The sequence below is a fragment of the Symphalangus syndactylus genome, chromosome 6 (assembly GCF_028878055.3).
Source record: "Symphalangus syndactylus isolate Jambi chromosome 6, NHGRI_mSymSyn1-v2.1_pri, whole genome shotgun sequence".
Lineage (NCBI taxonomy): Eukaryota > Metazoa > Chordata > Mammalia > Primates > Hylobatidae > Symphalangus > Symphalangus syndactylus.
The window spans coordinates 143144873-143164202 of record NC_072428.2 but is presented as its reverse complement, the minus strand read 5'-3'; the positions used below and the strand labels follow the sequence as shown (position 1 = coordinate 143164202).

Sequence of the window (19330 nt, the reverse complement as noted above, 5' to 3'; positions counted from 1 at the left end):
AGATCACTTAAGAAGAACAGATGACCTGAATTACTCCAAATCAATTCAAGAAATTGAATTTGCAGTTTTAGAAAACCTTTTCACACAAAAAAGCCACAGACACAGATTGCTTCAAAAATTATTTCAAACATTTAAAGAAATATACCACCAAATTTACACAAATGCTTATGGAAAATTGAACTAAAATACTGAAACTTATTTTGCAAAGATATTGCAAAATAAGAAAAGTACTGGTCAACATTCCTCACAAATATAGATGCAAACCTTCTAACTAAAGTTTGGCAAAGCAAACCCAACAATATATAAAAAGGGTAGTACTTTATGACCAAGTGAGGTTTATCCCAGGAATCCAAGGATAATTTAACATTCAAAAAATCAACTAATGTTGATTTTCCAAATGTTTTTCCAAATGTTTTTCCAAATTAATGAACAAAAATAATAATAATCCCAATCAATCTAAAAAAGTATTTGAAAAAATTCAACATCTATTCCCGACAGGAGGAAAGAATGTGTAGCAAACTGGGAGCAGAAGGCAACTTCCTCAACTTAACATTAGCATCTGTGCAGAACCTACAGCTAGTAGCATTTTAATGGACTGAGTATTTGTGTCTCTTTAAAATTTATTTGTTGAAATTCTAACCCCCAGTGTGATGGTGTGTAGGAGGTGGGGCCTTTGGGAGGTAATTAGGGTAGAGCCCTCATGAATGGGATTAGTGCCCTTATAATAGGGACCTCAGAGAGCTCTCTAGCTCTCTTCTTGCCATATGAAGATACAAGGGAAGTTGACAGGCCACAATCTGGAAGGTAGAACTCACCAGAACCTGACCATGTTGGCACCCTGATCTTGGACTTCTAGGCTCCCCATCTGTAAGAAATAAATTTCTGTGTTTTTTTGTTTTGTTTTGTTGTTTTGTTTTGAGACGGAGTCTTGTTCTGTTGTCCAGGCTGGAGCACAGTGGCGTGATCTCGGCTCACTGCAACCTCTCCCTCTCAGGTTCAAGTGATTCTCATGCCTCAGCCTCCTGAGTAGCTGGGACTACATGTGCATGCCACCATGCCTTGCTAATTTTTGTATTTTTAGTAGAGACAAGGTTTCACCATGTCGGCCAAGCTGGTCTTCAACTCGTGACCTCAAGTGATCTGCCCACTTTGGCCTCCCAAAGTGCTGGAATTACAGGCATGAGCCACCACGCCTGGCCAATGCCTGTTCTTTATAAGCTATCCAGTCTATGGTATTTTGTTAAAGCAGCTGGAACTAAGACAAGCATACTTAATAATGAAAGAATAAATACTTTTCTCCTAAGATCAGAAATAATTTTAAAATGTCTTCTCTTACCCAGAAATAAAACCAAACACCTACAGCTATCTGACCTTCAACAAAGATGACAAAAATAGGCAACAGAGGAAAGACTCCCTATTCAATAAATGGTCCTGGAATAGCAGGCTAACCATATGCAAAACAATGAAATTGGGCCCCTACCTCCTTTCACCATATACAAAAATTAACTCAAGATGGATTAAAGATTTAAATGTAAGACCTCAAACTATAAGGATCCTAGAAGAAAACCTAGGAAACACCATTCTGGACGTCAGCGTTTGGAAAGAATTTATGACTAAGTCCTCAAGAACAATTGTAACAAAAACAAAAATTGCCAAGTGGGACCTAACTAAACCAAAGAGCCTCTGCACAGCAAAAGAAATTACCGACAGAACAAACAGACAACCCACAGAATGGGAGAAAATATCTGCACGCCACACATCTGACAAAAGTCTAATATACAGAATCTATAAGGAACTTAAAAAATTCAACAATCAAAAAACAAATATCCCCATTAAAAACTGGGCAAAAACACGAGCAAACTCTTCTCAAAAGAAGACATGCAAGTGGCCAACAAACATGAAAAAATGCTCATCCTCACTGGTCATCAGGGAAATGCAAATCAAAACCACAAGGAGCTACCATATCACACCAGTCAGAATGGCTCTAATTACAAAACAACAACAACAGCAACAAAACAGATGTTGGTGAAGCTGTGGAGAAAAGAGTTACACGCTGTTGGTAGGAATATAAATTAGTTCAGCCACTGTGGAAAGCAGTTTGGAGATTTCTCAAAGAACTTAGAACAGAAGTACCATTCCTTCCAGTAATCCTATTACTTAGTATATATCCAGAAGAAAATGATTCATTCTACCGAAAATACACATGCACTTGTATGTTCACTGCAGCAATATTCACAATAGCAATGACATGGAATCAACCTACATGTCTATCAACAATGGATCAGATAAGGAAAATGTGGTACATATATACCATTGAAGAGTATGCAATCATAAAAAAGAATGAAATCATGTCTTTTGCAGCAACATAGAATACAGCTGGAGGCCATTATCCTAAGCAAATTAACAGAGGAACAGGAAACCAAACACTTCATGTTTTCACTTATAAGTGGGAGCTAGACATTGGGTACTCATGGCTATAAAGATGGCAACAATAGACACTAGGGATTACTAGAGGGGGTAAGGAGGGAGGGAAACAAGGATTGAAAAGCTAACTCTTGCGTACTATGCTCACTAGCTGGGTGATGGAATCAATCACACCCCAAACCTCAGCATTATGCAATATAACCATGTAACAAACCTGCACATGTACCCCCAAATCTAAAATAAAATAAAAGTTGGAATTATTTTTGTTAATGTCTTCTCTTGCTACTTGTATCCAACATTACCCTGAAGGTTCAGGCATTGTAATAAGTGAATAAAAAGAAATAAAGCACAACCACATTGAAAAGAAAAAATTAAAATTGCCTTTGTTCGTAGATAGCCTGATCTCTGTATAGAAATTCTTGTGAAATACACAGGAAAGTGACTAGCACTAATATCTAAGTTTAGTAAGGTTTCTTAAGGCAAAATCATTATACAAAAATTAGTTTTTGTTCCATAATTATTAATGAATCATTAGAAATTGGAATCTAAAAAATACCATTTAAAATAGCATCAAAGTTATAGTTTTTTACACTGTTTCAGATAAATCTGAAAAGAATGCATAATACCTGTTGTTATGAGTTGAATCACTTTCAAAAGTTATGGTGAAACCCTAATCCCCAATATCTCACAATGTGCCCCTATTAGAAAATAGAGTCTTTGAAGAGGTCATCAAGCTAAAATGAAGTCCTTCAGGTAGGCCTTAGTCCAATGCGACTTATTCTTTATAAATGGATAAATCTGGACACAGAGACAGAAATACTCATAGAGAGAGCACCCTGTGAACATGAAGTCAGAGATGAAGGCATTGCATCCATAAGCCAAGGAACACTGGAAGTCTGCAGTAGGAGAGAGGCTGGGGACTGACTCTACAACATTGCAGTAATCAACCCTGATGGCACCTTAGTCTTGGGTTTACAGACTCCAGAGCTGTGAGACAGTAAATTTCTATTGTTTAAGCCACTTAGTTTAGGTACTTTATCATGGCAGTCATAGGAAACTAACATACATGTACAATGAAAAGGACAAATCAATGCTGAGAAAAGATGAAGCCCTAAATAAATGGAGAGATATAACGGATTCATGAATTAGAACTTTCCTAATATTGTTAAGATGTTAACTTTCCCAAAACTGATCTACAGATTGAACACAATTCCAATCAAAATCTTAGCAGTCCTTTGTTTTTGTTGTAACAAAGTGATTATGCAATTCATATATAATGACTTTGAAAAAAGATTGTTTAATTACATCTCCTCCCTTACTCCATGACTTGAAAAGGTATTCTAATCAAGTGACTATGGGATTGACTTAAATATAAAGAAATAGCTCAGTGGAAAAGAATGAAGAATTCAGAAACAGAACTTGGAAAATGCTTCAAAATATTGTCCCAACCCATCTCTCTAGTTTCATCTCCTTTTTATTTCTTAAACATTATTGGCCTGTAATCGATACCCGAAATTATTTTAGCATTGAAGTTACCTGTCATATATCACAAATTGGAAACTGTGAAGAGCTAACGAAAGATGCTCTTCTGGTAAAATGATATTTTGGGCCCTATGTGTTTAGAACCACATAGGTAGTCATCTATTTTCTTCATTCATAAGGCTGGTTCTAGAAAAATCTCTGTGCATGAGGTGAGGCCAAATCAGAGCTCATGGTATTCTTAAAAACCAAACCATTCAAAGGACTCAAACAGTATAATAATTTCTAGAACCTGGACAAATATGAATAAACACAAAATTGCATGAATAAACTATTCATAAAAGGGTTTTTATGTTATTCTAATATGGGAACCCACAAATATATTCATATGAAAAACAGAAAGTGATCTTGCTCGTGAATTATTTTGCCTCATTTGAAAGTAAGAAACTACATAAATATTTAAGCAGGTTTCTTAACAATATTGCTAATGTCCTTAGGCCTGAACCTCTCTTGGCAGTATATATACTTTGTGTACTTAATTGCAACTTTGCTTTTGTCCATTAGTATCTAAATCTTTTCCAAGTAATTGGAAGCAACTCGAATTATTTTTATTGATATGATGCCAACTTTATCAGCATGTTTTAAGAGCTTAGGCTAAAAATAATACAAAATACAGCTCTATGTAACACGTTAAATCATCATCTACACTTTTCTTAAAAATAAAAACTACCCTGCTTTCTACCACTTTTCAGCATTCTAATCTAATTTCCATGTTTAGGTAAAGCCACACAGTTTGATTTGTATACTGTAGATATGTCCTGTGGCCCCAGGATGCAGTTTAACCACTATTTTAAAATAGAGGTCTCCTATCCGTGAGTCCCTCTACAGCCAAAGTTTAAAAATTCATTCATTTATTCAACACATATTTATTGAGTACCTGACATGTGGAAGTGCAGAAGGTAGGAAAGAAAGCAATGTAGCCAAACTTTCTACAGCGAGGCAACAGGAAAGTGAAGGAAAGAGACAGTGGACAAGGAAATACTAACTTACGGAGATAATTGCAGACAGCAGGAAACCCTGTGAAGGGAATAAGCTGGGTGATGAGATCACCATCGGTCAGCATGGTGCAGCAGGGTTAGGTGATTAGAGGAGGTATTGCTGAGGAGGAGATGGCATTTAACTCGGGACCTAAAGGCTGAGAAGGGATCATTCATGCAAAACCAGAGATTGCAAGATTGAAATTATTTTTTCTTCAATTAATACATGTTACACAAAATATGCAGTGACCAGAAAGTTTTAAATACATTATTCCTAGTCAGATATCAGGACATCTTAATATATAATAGACAATAATCTTACGTATCTTCAATGGGCATAAAGATATTGGGTAAATTGTTACTTAAATCACATTCTTTCTTTTTCCTCCTTTTGGGTCCCCTGCTCCCCAAACCTCTGAACATATTTTTTTTCTGTTCCTTGTATATATAACTCAATATCCAGTAAAAGTTAGAGAATTCTGTAAACTTGTATTCCAGACAAATATGTTATCAGTTACTGAACATTAACTAGATACACTGTCGGTGTTTCCAGTTTAACATGAGCCCATATCCTTGACTCCCTCCTCCATACTAATATCTTTACTCCTACTGAAGTTGCTCCTTATCTCAGAAAAAGACATTACCATTGCAAGTGACACAACCAGCAAATATCCTTCTTTCTCAACAGATCCTAAGTAGTCCAATCACTAAATTTATTTTAATGTATGCCCTGAAGTCTGAATTATTTAAAACTCTTCTTTTCAATTCAATTACTATGATCCTCACTCAGATCCTTTTAAACTTGTCTGAATCACTGCAAAAAGCCTTGTAATAATCTTCCCGGTTGAAGTTTCTTTACACTCTAAACTATAATTACCATCATAAATATATTTATTTTGTAAATTATGAAATATATAATACACATAAAATACATAAAAATAACATATACCTGTTTCCAGAAATAGGCAATCTATTTATCCTTAAGATATTTTTCCAATGTAAAACACAAATAATGTTACACAAAATATATAAAAAATTCATTGAAATATATCTAGGCTTATAAGAAAATAAGGGATATTGCTAAGAAATTAAAATAAGCTGACAAGAAGTCCCCACAGAGACATAAAAAAGAAGAAACTTTCATATGTGGCCATGATATAGTAGTTGTCTCAAACTGAATCTCTGAACAAGAATATTCATAGTATCTAGATAAAATGCAAAGGAAGTCCCTAACTGTTGAGAGATATTAGAGATCACTTGTGGCAGTGAGGTCCTAAGAGTTGAATATAAGACAGAAGGAAAGTTTCCTGAGGTGAGACCAACATTCTTTACTTCATTTTCCATTAAGGCAGTTACTGATTCCTACATGGCTGATATGGTTTGGCTGTGTTCCCACCCAAATCTCACCTTGAATTGTGGTTTGGGGAGGGACCCAGTGGGAGGTAATTGAATCATGGGGGTGGTTACCTCCATTGCTGTTCTCATGATAGTGAGTGAGTTCTCATGAGATCTGATGGTTTTGTAAGGGGCTTTCCCCCACTTCACTCTGCACTTCTCCTTGTGTCCTTGCTGCCACCATGTGAAGAAGGACATGATTTCTTCCTCTTCCACCATGATTGTAAGTTTCCTGAGGCCTCCCCAGCCATGCTAAACTGTGAGTCAATTAAATCTCTTTCCTTTGTAAATTGCTGAGTCTTGGGTATGTCTTTATAAGCAGCATGAGAATGGGCTAATACAATGGCATAGCTTACAACTTTTGGTGAGAGAAAACCAAACTCAGGTCCTATCCAACACCCAAGACTTTGCATTGACCTAATTAGGATGAGGACATGGGAGTGAGAACAAGTCAGATTAGCCCTCAAAAGTCCCAAATCAAGCTCAGATATTCTCAATATATTACTGGATCAAGATGATCTGATCTAAATTCCTGCCAGAAGAAAAAGTAAATCTCCTCTTAATAAAAATAAGATCATCTAGAATCTTCCCTAAAAAGATGTTGCATTCAGGAATACTAACCAGTAGATAAGACCAATTTTTAGCCAGCGAGAGGAGGAAAGAACAGGCAGGAGAAATGGACTTGCAGTGATCCAGATACTGAAATTATCAGGCACAGAACTTAAAGTAACCATATTGCTATATTAAGCAAAATAGATATCAAGATAGAGACTTTTAACCGAGTTTCATAATCTATGAAACAAAATCATATATTAGAACATAAGCATGAAATTACTGAGATTAATTGCTTAATGGATGAATTAAACAGCTGATGAGACACAGGAGAAGAGATTGTTAGTGTTCTGGATTAAAGGTCTGTAAAAAATATCCAGACAGAAGTGCAGAAATAAAAAGAAAATAAAAAAATACAGATAGGAGTCGAAGAGACACAGGCACTTGATGAAAATATCTAACATACATTGCTGGGAGTCACAGAACACGAGGAGAGGGAATGAACAGTACTGATAACTGGAGAGATACTGGCTGGTAATTTTCCCAAACCAATGAAAGACACGAGCCCACAGTTTCAAGAACGACCATGAGATTCCAGAATGAATTACACAGAAAACCAAACCTAAGCAGATCATAGTAAAACTAACAAACAACACAGACAAAAAAGAATTCCCTTCAAGAAAACAAAAATCAGTCTGGTAATTGATTTCTCCACAGCAATGCACCATAACCAGAAAAAATACCCTTCAAAGATGAGCGAAAAAAGATGTTTCAGACCAAATACGATAACGAAGAAGGTTCTTCAGACAGAAAAAAAGATGATATCAGAGGGAAACATGGAACCACCAAGGGAATTAAAAGCATGAGGAAGGATAAATGTGTGGGTAAGTCTAAATGAATCTTAATAATGTATTGTGGGGTTTTACAAATATGTAAACATAAAGTAAAATATGAGACAATGAAGGAATAAAACAACATGAGACAATGAAGGAATAAAACAACAATAAAACAACAATGAAGGAATAAAACAATAAAACAAATATGAGACAATGAAGGAATAAGACAATGAAGGAATAAAAAAATATGAGACAATGAAGGAATAAAACAAGGAATTGAAGTAGAGCGTTCTAAAGGGCCCTTGAAAATAAAGAAAAGTGGTAAAATGTTATTTATATTATCGTCCAATAAGTAAATGAGGGAAGCTGTAGTCTCTGAGATAGTCACTAAAACCATGGAACTGGCAACAGCACAATATGGAAAATGTACTATTAAGAAATACTTGATGAAACCTAAAGAAGTCAATGAAGTAGAAGAGATAAAACAAATGTAAAACAAATAGTGACATTGCATATTTTTACCCAAATGTCTCAGAAATTAGATTAAATATAAGCAGGTTAAATACTCATATTAAAAGTTGAAAACAAGCTGAATTTTTAACAGTTGAGTAATACGTTGCTCACTGGAGATACACCTTAAATGGAAAGTTTGAAAGTCAAAAAATAGAAAATGTCTACCATCTCCCAAAAAAGGCATAGCCTTACTAATGGATAAGGTAAATATTGACAAGGAGTATGAATAAGGAAGAGGAACATTTTATAAAAAGAGTAAATGCACCAAGCATTTATATGAAAACAATATAAAAGCGCATACCCTAAAAATATAGCTTCAAAAGAAAAGCTAACAGAACAACATGGAGTAATAAACAAATCACAGCTATACTGGAAGATTTTAATAATCTTTCTCAAAAATTGATAGTAAGCAAAAACTTAATAAGGATCTATAATTTTTTTATAAATTTGATAAACTGGACCTAATATAAGAAAGCAACAAGTAGAGAATATGCATTTTTTTCTAAATGCACATGAACTATTTATCAAAAATCCTATATACTTGGCCATAAAGTTAGTCTTAACAAATTTAAAAATTCAAATTTGCTTGAAAACAGAGCACCTTCAAGCTAGAAATTAATCATAAAATTAAAATTAAAATATTGACAAATGTTTAAAACGAAATTATACATTTCAAAAATGACCCATTAATAAAAGTAGAAATCATTATGCAGGTTAAAAACATTTTAAATGGCCGGGCGCGGTGGCTCATGCCTGTAATCCCAGCACTTCAGGAGGCTGAGGCGGGTGGATCACGAGGTCAGGAGATCAAGGCCATCCTGGCCAACATGGTGAAACCCTGTCTCTACTAAAAATACAAAAATTACCAGGCATGGTGGCACATGCCTGTAATCCCAGCTACTAGGGAGGCTGAGGCAGGAGAATCACTTGAACCTGGGAGTCGGAGGTTGCAGTGAGCCAAGATCATGCCATTGCACTCCAGCCTGGCAACAGAGTGAGACTCTGTCTCAAAAAAAAAAAAAAAAAAATTTAAATGAAGCCAGGTGTGGCTGTTCATGCCTGTAATTCCAGCTACTCAGGAGGCTGAAGTAGGAGACTCATTTGAGGCTAGGCGTTCAAGACCAGCTCCATCTTTTTTAGAGATACCCCATCTCTAATAAAAACAATTGTTTTAAATTAACCAAACATGATGGCACACGACTGTAGTCCTAGCTACGTGGGAGGCTGAGGCAGGACGACCAATCACTTGAGCCCAGGAGTTTGAGGCTGTAGGGAGCTAGGATTGTGCCTCTGTGTTCTAGCTTGGGCAACAGAACTGAACTTTGTCTCTAAAAAAAAAAAAAAAAAAAAACTACATATTGAAACTTGGGGGATAGAGATAAAATTGTGCTTTGTTCTTTGAGAAAAATTTATGGCTTATTTGCATGTATTTCAAAAGAAGAAATACTAAAAACATAACATTCATTTAAAGAAGTTATAATATGAACAGCAAGCTAAATTTTACCTTTAATTTTTAAAACTATGTTAAATCTACTTGTTTGATAGTCTGCATCTGATCTTTCCAGTCTAATCCATGCCCCCCTGTGTCTGCCTACTCTCACTTAAGGTGGCTTTCTGCCTTGTGAATTTTGTTAGAGGGCCACGAGCTCGTGTTCAGTAGGCATTATTGTGGGAATCCCATAAGATGCAATTTGAGAACTGGCTTAAGGCTGTGTTCCTTTGTACTTTCTTATAAAAGAGACCAGAGACACAACTTGTCTTGGATGATTTTATTTTAATTTCTCGTCTTGGGATTTCCAGAACCATGCAGAGAGCACAAACTTGCAATGAAAACCCAGACGTGGAGTAGGGATTGATCCGAATTATAAGTAGCAGACTTCCCCTAGAGATCAGTCCAGCACAGGAGCTTTTGCTTACAGTCCCTTCACTGATGAGTTAGTGCTCTGGGTCCTGGCCTGGGGGAGGCAGAGTGCTTGGTTCCAAGCTCCTTCTTGGAATTACCTTATCTCCTGGCCTAGGAGGTCTTTGAACCAAAAGCCCCTTATTTATAGAGCTTTCCAGATGTCTCCAAATCAGCTTTGCAACAGCAATAGTTTTCACTTGGATCTTCAGTTCTCTCTTTCTTCAGGCCAACGTAGACTCTTTTTCTTGTATTTATTTATAAACTTAGCTATACACTTTAAAGGATGTTTATTATCTTTTATTTAGTGTATGTATATATACACACACACATACACATGTATTGTTCCTATTGGGAGGTTTTACATTTTAAGATATTAGTTTATTATATATGCCTGAATCAGGATCACAGAAATTTCCTCCTAAAACAGAACCAGTCATATCAGTTCCGAATTTAAAACTCTTAGAGGCCTTCAAGTCCAAACTCCCTTTTAGTGCATTCCGAGTCTTTTTCATCTCTCTTCTCCTTAATTTAAAAATGGTCTTTGCAAGTGAGCACTGCGTGGCTCATAATGGAAACTGAATTGCCATTGTTGAAGGTTGAGTTTCTCCTTTCACCTTGTACTCTAGCCTCAAATGTTCTTAAATGTCTGAATCTTTGCTGGCAAGATTCTATCTATCAATAATAATCTTCCCTTAGTGACAAACTCCCAATAGTCATTTAAAATACAGCTGAAATGTGTTGTCATTCTGAAATCCTTCTCCCATGTTGCTCTTTCCTTTTCCTCGCCTTCCTTTCCTGGAATTTGAAACTCCTCTGTGTGGTGGTGACGTCTGTCACCCAGCACTCATCCAGTTCAGATGGGCATAAGGCGCCACGATTCTCAGAGGAAAAGCAGTGGAGGTGGGGCTGCCTAATGCACAGGAACAGACCTTTCAAAGTGGAATCCCAGTTAGACAGCACCTGCCCCTGCTGCTGACCCTCAAAGGCTATCATTTCAGTCTCCTATTTCAACACCTCTGAAAGTGAGGCTACTGCTTGTCATTTGCAGCCAGGCGCTTCTTTTTTTCTGCCCACAACTTTATTGAGGTATAACTGACAATTAGATATTGCACATACTTAAGGTGTGCAGCTTGATAATGTGATGGTATAGGCATACATCGTGAAATATTCACCTCAACCCTTCTAAGTCGTGGTTTCCCTGGTGAGTGAAAAGACACGGGAGGCTTTCTTAGGGGAAGGGCACAGGTAGGCAGGTAACCTCCTGAACAGTGAGTTTCTCAGTCACATACACTAGAAATGGTCTTGCCCACCACCTGGAGATGCACAGCATGGGCTGTAATGGCGAAAACAACAGCAGCAACAAACCCCCTGAACTGGAAAAATCCAGATGCCTACCAACAAAAAAATGAATAAATAGATCGTGATATGTTTATATTCATGCAGAAGGATAATATAAAAAGCAAAAATAAATAAACTTGAGCAATATTGATCGACATGGGTTATTCCTTTACATATAAAGTATTGGAGGAAAAAAAGTAAGTCACAAAAGAAATCATATGATTTGAAATCATTTTTAAAGCTCTAAAACAAATAACGCCCCTGTAATCCCAGCACTTTGGGAGGCTGAGGCAGGCGGGTCACCTGAGCTCAGGAGTTCGAGACCAGCCTGGCCAAACTGGTGAAACCCCATCGCTACTAAAAATACAAAAATTAGCCAGGTGTGGTGGTGGGCACCTGTAATCCCAACTATTTGGGAGGCTGAGGAAGGAGAACCGCTTGAACCCGGGAGGTGGAGGCTGCAGTGAGCCAAGATTGCACCACTGCACTCCAGCCTGGGCAACAAGAGCAAAACTGTCTCAAAAAAAATAAATAAATAAAGTAAAATAAAACAAACAATGGTAATGTATTTTAGAGATCCATATACATGTAGTAAAACTGCAAAGAAAAGAAATAACAAGCACAGATTTTATAATCATGCTTAATTTTATAGGGGAAAGAGAGGCAATTGGGGAGGGGCTCAAATGATGGTTCATTGATTTTGTTAATAATTTTTTTATTTCTTGGGATCAGTGGTTTATGCAAAGACTATTTTTTTATATCTCATATTATGTTATTTTTTATAAAATTTCCAAAGTAATTGATAAGAAATGATTCGCAGCCTTATTGACAACTTGTTCATTCCAATTAGTTAAACATGGCACAGTAACATCCGCATTGGAAATGTGGAGTCCACAGAGAAAGTAATTTTCAAAGCCTGACTCCAGTGAAAAACTGGAAATCAGGCAGTTTCTTCAGCAGAGTGATTCTTTTCTGATCGAGCTTGGCACACTGGAAGACGGAATCAGTGCAGAGCTTAGCCTGGGCTTAGCCTCTCGCGCAGCCGTGCCGGGAGGACCACCGAGCTTCTGCGGAGCTCCTGCATTCGCTGTGATGTGCCTCCTCACTTCATCCGGATCATTTCCTTCCCAACCGAACCTGTGATGCAGGGAGACACCGAGCCTGGCAGACGGGGCTCCCCCTGCATAAAGACCGGTACAGGAATGGCTGTGACAGGTCCAGAAGGATGAAAGTCGTGTTTAAAGGAGACATCCCTGGCTGGTACTACAGCCCTTCCAGATTGCTCTTTCCAGCCTTCATGCTCTGTATCATGGTCCCTTCCTACACAAATGATTTTGTCTCCAGGACCGTCTGATATCCAGGTCCTGCTCCTGATAGGCTCATCCTCTCTCCTTCTGCAGGAGCCTCACATGTTACACTCAAATCCTTTGCTCATGCTACTGCCTTAGCTTAAAATGCTTTTTCTCTCTCCACTGAACTTAAGCCATTTCTAACCCTCTAGCTAAGTCCAGCTCAAGCCAATCCATCAGTCTACTTCTAAATGCAGAACACTCAAATTTTACTGCCTCAATGAAATGCTCTTAGTTGGATATAATCGACACTGATCTCATCACTCTCTACACATTTAACTCTACCATTTAAGATGTACAAATGTGTTCTTATATTTTCTCATGCAATAGTTAACCAGGCAGTTTTTACGCGCGGCCCCATTGTAGTTTAGTGGGTACAACGAGAATGTTACAGATGACCAGATGACTAAACAGGCCAGATCCAAGTCTATGTGGGAAAAAAAATATATAAAGATAATGACAAGCCACTGAACCTGAATATTTCAATAGGTTATTTATCATTGGCCATCTGGGATGGTGACTAATGTTTGCGCTGTAATATGGGCATGCTTAAGATCTATTTATTGTGAAACCATAGACACAAATACTCCTGGTGTAAATATACATCTTTATTCATTTTAGATTAGCCAAACACTACTCAAAAATGAAACCGATAATAATAAATGTAAGCCAATAGGAATTTGTAACTGAAAAGCAAAAGTAACAGTAATTGAATATTAACTATAATTAACTCAACACGGATGTTGCAGTGATTACTGAGTCCTTTCTGAAAATAGAAAAATGCGATTATCTATAGGCATGCATGCCTTCTAGAAGCTTTCATAATGCTGGACAGTTCATAGTCACCAGACTTCTGCACAGAATATGGAATAAACATCTCAGGAAGCTCTGCTACTGTGCATATTTCCATGTTTGCATGTTAATTTAAGTAATTCTTCACAATTCACTTATTAGGTAATGCATAAAAGGCTTTTAGTCATATGTAAAAATGAAAGTGCATTAGTTACTTATCTTTTACAGTAATTCTAGATAATATTTGCGTCGTTTTGAAAAATTGCAGGATCCATGTAGAAACCACAGATCACCTGAAAACCACAGCTCCAACTTCCTGTGAGTTAATCTTGTCTTTGTAACTCGATTGAAAATAAATTTGGGGGAAACATGCTCTATGTTTTATTTCTTAGGTGTTTCACATGAGGGAATAATAGAATTATTGCTAAAAAGAGCAGAAGGTGTACATTGTGTTTGGCTATGTCACGTGGGTCATGTCATGTTAACAGTTCTTGAGTCTTTCATATCTGCAGAGTGCACCAGCAGGTTGATTATATGAAGGACCAGAGTTGAACTGGAGCTTCACAATTTACTAATTATGTGACCTTGCACTAGCCATTTGAACTTTTGGGGCCTTAGATTACTAATGTATATAAGGAGAATTATATCTCATGGAATTTTTGAAAAGTGATAGTGCTCAGGACACAAAATCAGGCTGTGGTTTTAAGCACTATGAAACAGTTTCTAGCCAATTTGAGTTTGAAGGTGAGTAGGAAAGACAATAGGAAATGAAGTGAGATCGTTTAGATGCCCCGTACTCTGACCATTATCCTGACCTCCATCACAAAAAAACAACCTGGGTCTGACTTGAAGTTGCATCCTCTTTTCTATGATCTATTCCTCCCTCTAAAAGGCCTCTTTCTCCCTCAAAATGTGACTTTTGCTCCATAAGAATGAAGCTGTGCCTGGTTTGCCAATTTCTGATAAAGTCGTGTAGACAAAGTACAGTCTTTTGTGCATTGCTCCATGCAGGAAGGTTACATATTATAAGCCTGCTTCTAGAAACAGTAAAGCTTCCATCCAAGAGAAAAGAGGATGATCCCAATGTGGGGTGCAAGTCCCTGGATTTTGTATACAAAGCCCAGTGTGTTTAGGTGTGTGCCCATTAGCCTTTTATACGGAGATGGTCTGTAACTTTCACCAGATTCTTAAGGTGATTTATCACCCTAGAAAGGTTAAGAACTAAATGTCTAAATGAGAACATTTCAGACAATGCAGAAAGACTACTGTGGGAGATAATTTTGTGTGGGTCAGATGCTGCCTTCCTATTGTCAGCTGTATAATGTACCCACCTGAGAACAGTAGAGCTACTTTAGCAAGAAGTGAGGTCTTAATATCCTTAATATCCTTGTTCCAGCGAACAAGGATAAGCATTTCCTCTTACACAATTTTCTCCTGGGGAAGCTCCTGAACTTCTCAAAACATTGGTACAAGGGCCTATACACCTTTCTTGAAGAAGGATGATCTACTTGCCTGAAAACCACCATCCTTATTTGAAACATCTTCATGGGCTGAATCTTAGTAAGCTCTTGCTCCTGGGTCCTATGGGAGGGTACTTTATTTGTCCAGCTATGCCTCCAACCCTTTTTTTGAAATGTTCCTGGGATCTCTTGCTTTGCAAAAGAAATTGAAGAGTGACGAAATCCTCAGTGGTTAAGTAGAAGTGAGAATAAAATCTAAAAAGAAAGAAAACAACTAAAAGCTAGAAAGGCTGCTATACAGTAAGTTCAGAATGAATTTAGGGTTAATCTTTTTCAATATGAAAACCACATACAGGGGCTGGGAATAAACGATGGCATATAAATACCTCCAGTAGAGCTAGGAACAGCTCTTGGGAGCTAAACTAGAAAATCAATTTGCAATCAATTAGAGAAGTGCGGTGTTACCTTAAAAGGCCTCTAGGCTGAGATCTGAACTATAATCTGATAGATGAATGGTGAGTTTGCACATGGGCTCTGGACAGGCTTCCTGGGTTTCAATCCTAGCCCTTATACAAACATGAGAAACTTAGGTTTTCCTACACCTGTTTCCCTATGAGGTTGTTGAGGGAATTACATGAGTTAACACATGTAAAGCACTCAGAGCAGTACCTGACCCATAATAAATGCTCAATAAATACAGTCTCTTATTTACTATTATTTTTATGGCAACCAGCACATTTGTTCTTAAGTTAATAACTATATTTACAAAGAAATCACTAATGCAAATATAAAACTATCGTGTCCAAGGAAGCCATTCAAGGGTGCCTCCAGACACTGCCCAGGGCAGATAGTTTGTCCTGACTCCTGCACACAGGTCAGGCTGCCAGATGCACCCTCCTCTACAACTGTCCGTGAGATGACACCAGCTGTCAACATTTCTCTTCACGCCTCCTGAGTGAGCTACAATTTCACCTCCCATGTAGATTTGCCAACAAGGCACAAAGCTCTAGCCTATGAAGGTGGAAATCCAAGTCTGCTTGACCCATTGTAACCTAATAAGTTACTCTTCTAAGTTTTCTATGCTCATCTTTTTGGAGTTCACTTAATATTGGTCAGTTATCTGCAATCCTACAACCTCTGAGTACATAATATAATAGAATTTAATTTTAGGTTCTAAAATCCTAGGATTCACAATCTCACCGTTGCCTTGTCATCATCCTTCTATGTTTGACTCTGCGAGGGCCCTCTGCAAAGCCAGCCAGCCCCTTGCCTGAGTTCAGCCTCTTATGTTACTGCCTGCTGTGGTGATAGCGCTAGTTGTCTACACATGCCATGGAAGCCTGAAATGGTTAGGGAATCATTGTCTTACCTCAGTTCCATGAGTGCTCTCTTTCAGCGTGCAAACATTTCTGGGCATTAAACAATCAGTAGATAATAGATTACCAAGGGCTAGCTGACAACTGAATTAGAGGAACCTTAGACCCTGTTTGGAGCGGGCTGAAAAGTGGAGCACTAGTGAAAAGCAGAGTGGAAGCCTCAAATACAGTGTCCTTCTTTATATTTCTCCCTTCTTCACACTCTGGTCACCATCTGCTATGTCAAGACATGATGCTGTTCTCTGAATGTCTACGGAATGACCACAGAGTTTGTGTGGTGTGAAAGGTAGAGGTGCCCTCAAGCTACAACTCTCTTATAATAGAAAGGGAGGGAGTGAAGATGGAGGAAGTATTTTCAAACAATTGCCAGGAGATAAATGCATAATGTCATCTCATTCTAAAATCCATTTAGTAAGTAATGTGTAAGGGAATAATATGACTATAGCGATTTCACTTTGCATTTTTAATGTTTGCCCAGGAAGTATCAAGAAAGCAAGAACAAACATTTGTTTTATTTTCTTTTTTCCTAGTCAGACAAGTTAGTAAGATTGAACATCTCAGTGCCTAGGTACATCCAAGACCATGCTCAGTGCAATGTCAGGGAGGCCAATCCCTTAGAATAGTTGAAAGTCTACCTCTTTCACCTCCTTGTTTCCTCAGCCCTTGAACACACCATGCACCTCTCTGCTTCTATGAATTTGACTATTTTAAGTTCATCACATAAGCGAGATCACGTAGTATTTTTTCCTTTCGTATCTGGCTTATTTAACTTTGCATAATGTCCTCCAGGCTCATCCATGTTGTCACAAATGGCAGGATTTTCCTGTTGTTAGGGTCTGAATAATATTCTATTGTGTGTACATACCTCATTTCCACACACTAGTCTATGGACACAAGTCATTTTCCATGTTGGCCATTAGAATGATGCTGTAAGGTTCACGAGAGTGCAGATATCTTTCCAAGATTCTGGTTTTAAAGTTTTCTAAGAGGGTAGATCTTATGCTAAGTTTTCTTATCGTTATCCCGATAAATGAATAAATAAAAAGGATGGAAGGAAACTTTTGGAGGTGATGGACAGGCTTATTGCATAGATTGTGGCAATGGATTCACAAGTGTATACTCATCCTCAGACTCTTCGAGTGGTATACATTACATATGCACAGCTTTTTGTACGTCAGCCATACCACAATAAGTGGTTTAAAAAAAAAAGAATTCTAACACTCTTGAATAAGTAGATGTAGAATTAAAAAGAGAGAGAGGCAGCCTTGACCTTTACTAGTAATTATTAAGACTGTTTACTAAATCTCTGGTTTTGATCTTTCTGGCTGTTAGAGTAGAATTGTACTTCCCAGCTCTCTTGAAGTTAGGCAAATCTATTTTGATTTTGTCCAATAACATCTTGGTGGAAGGAACATGTTACTCACTCCTGGTTGTATGGTCCAGTGCTAGTGCTTACATTGCCATGTTGCATCTCCTCCTGTGGGCAGAGCCTTCCTCCAGACCCTCACTGGGCATGCAACATAAGGGATAAATAAATATGTGCTCTATGAAGCATTGAGATTTTTAGACTGGTTTTGTACAATATAACCTAGCCTTTCCTGAGCAAGACAAACTGGTATAACCTAGAGAACAACAGATTATTCTGGATGTTGAGAGATTTGTGTTATATTCTAACTGTGCTTTGTAACCATGAGAAAATAATGTATTTGGGTCACAGAGAGCCTTTATCTCTCTATCTCATTTTAAAACCTTCTCCTAAGGTAATGGTTTAGAGTTGGAAACATCAATATGAGCTTATGTTTAGCTTAATATAGAACAGATGTTTCATATGGAAATATCTCAGTGTGTGCCTATGCATGGGTTAGTATACACACACAGGTGAGTATACACACACAGAGCACTTCTTGCTCTGTAAGCTGAGAGGACCTGAAGCAATTTCTGCTCCTCCAGTACTAACAAGTACCCCTGATACTCAGATTTTGGCTTCTAATTCCATTCTCCAATAAAAGAAACAAAGATTCTTGGAGAAATGGCTAATTAAAGACTGAGCAGGACATATACTACATGAAACTGAAGTGTCTTGTAGTGCCAGAAAGTAAAGATATGAAACAAATGACAACAACAATGCCACAATGCTAGGAGTATGTTGAAGGGACACAGGAACCAACTGAAAGGCATCCCAGTGGTGAAGGCTAGAACAATGTGAGCAAAAAATACACAAAGTAATATTGAATTGTAACCCAAAGCATAAAATAAGTATCCATGAGTTCACACTGATATAGATATTTGAATAAATGAATAAACGGGGAAGAGGAGACAAATCTACCACGCAGAAGAATTCCAAAGAATTTATGAAGACATTCCACCCTGAAGGACACAGAGCCTAACTCCCATCCCTTAGGTGCAGGCTATACCTACTGACTTCCTTTGAAAGAGTGAAAATATGGAAAGAAGAGAAAAAAGAGTAACTTAATAGTGAAGAAACCTGACAAAAACCATCTCAAGCCAAGTGACTAAGGCTTAAATAAATAATGACAAGTCATATTGACTGTATGTGCCCTTGATATGATATGATGAGAATGGCATTTTGCCTCTGTGATTTTCCTCCCCCAAATGCATTAAAAAAGTCTAATCATGAGAAAAATACCAGACAAATCCTAACAGAGGAGCATTCTATAAAATACCTAATCAATATTCCTCAAACTCTCAAGGTTATCACAATCAAGGAAAATCTGAGAAAATTGTCACAGCCAAGAGGATCATAAGAAGACATGGCTACTAAATGTAACATGTTATCCTGGATGGGATCCTGAAACAGAAAGGTAATATTAGGAATAAACTAAGGAAATCTAAATAAAGTCTGAACTTTAAAAATA

At 37.5% G+C, this 19330-nt stretch overlaps 1 protein-coding gene and 1 long non-coding RNA gene across 2 annotated transcripts in view; both read right to left on the bottom strand.

Annotated features, from left to right (window-relative positions):
* Positions 1-19330, bottom strand: part of ACTR3B (actin related protein 3B) — a 1022733-nt gene that overhangs the window by 40255 nt on the left and 963148 nt on the right. The gene's annotated exons all lie outside the window — the stretch shown is intronic.
* Positions 15174-19330, bottom strand: part of LOC134736932 (uncharacterized) — a 30481-nt gene continuing 26324 nt past the window's right edge. Inside the window, exon 3 of the long non-coding RNA XR_010121432.1 lies at positions 15174-15333. This is a non-coding gene — a long non-coding RNA (uncharacterized lncRNA). The remainder of the gene's footprint in view (positions 15334-19330) is intronic.